Source organism: Physeter macrocephalus, chromosome 9 (assembly GCF_002837175.3).
Source record: "Physeter macrocephalus isolate SW-GA chromosome 9, ASM283717v5, whole genome shotgun sequence".
NCBI lineage: Eukaryota > Metazoa > Chordata > Mammalia > Artiodactyla > Physeteridae > Physeter > Physeter macrocephalus.
Genome location: NC_041222.1, coordinates 39,717,698 through 39,718,966, shown reverse-complemented (window position 1 = coordinate 39,718,966; position 1,269 = coordinate 39,717,698).

Sequence of the window (1,269 nt, the reverse complement as noted above, 5' to 3'; positions counted from 1 at the left end):
AGATTGCTTTTGCTATTTGGGGTCTTTTGTGTTTCCATACAAATTGTGAAATTTTTTTTTCTAGTTCTGTAAAAAATGCTAGTGGTAGTTTGATAGGGATTGCATTGAATCTGTAGATTGCTTTGGGTAGTAGAGTCATTTTCACAATGTTGATTCTTCCAATCCAAGAACATGGTATATTTCTCCACCTATTTGTATCATCTTTAATTTCTTTCATCAGTGTCTTATAGTTTTCTGCATACAAGTCTTTTGTCTCCTTAGGTAGGTTTATTCCTAGATATTTTATTCTTTTTGTTGCCGTGGTAAATGGGAGTGTTTTCTTAATTTCACTCTCAGATTTTTCATCATTAGTGTATAAGAATGCCAGAGATTTCTGTGCATTAATTTTGTATCCTGCTACTTTACCAAATTCATTGATTAGCTCTAGTGGTTTTCTGGTAGCATCCTTAGGATTCTCTATGTATAATATCATGTCATCTGCAAATAGTGACAGCTTTACTTCTTCTTTTCCTATTTGGATTCCTTTTATTTGTTTTTTTTTTTTTTCTCTGATTGCTGTGGCTAGAACTTCCAAAACTATGTTGAATAAGAGTGGTGAGAGTGGGCAACCTTGTCTTGTTCCTGATCTTAGTGGAAATGGTTTCAGTTCTTCACCATTGAGAACTTTGTTGGCTGTGGGTTTGTCATATATGGCCTTTATTATGTTGAGGAAAGTTCCCTCTATGCCTACTTTCTGCAGGGTTTTTATCATAAATGGGTGTTGAATTTTGTCAAAAGCTTTCTCTGCATCTATTGAGATGATCATATGGTTTTTCTCCTTCAGTTTGTTGCTATGGTGTATCACGTTGTTTGATTTGTGTATATTGAAGAATCCTTGCATTCCCAGAATACACCTCACTTGATCATGGTGTATGATCCTTTTAATGTGCTGTTGGATTCTGTTTGCTAGTATTTTGTTGAGGATTTTTGCATCTATGTTCATCAGTGATATTGGCCTGTAGTTTTCTTTCTTTGTGACGTCTTTGTCTGGTTTTGGTATCAGGGTGATGGTGGCCTCATAGAATGAGTTTGGGAGTGTTCCTCCCTCTGCTATCTTTTGGAAGAGTTTGAGAAGGATAGGTGTTAGCTCTTCTCTAAATGTTTGATAGAATTCGCCTGTGAAGCCATCTGGTCCTGGGCTTTTGTTTGTTGGAAGATTTTTAATCACAGTTTCAATTTCAGTGCTTGTGATTGGTCTGTTCATATTTTCTATTTCTTCCTGGTTCAGTC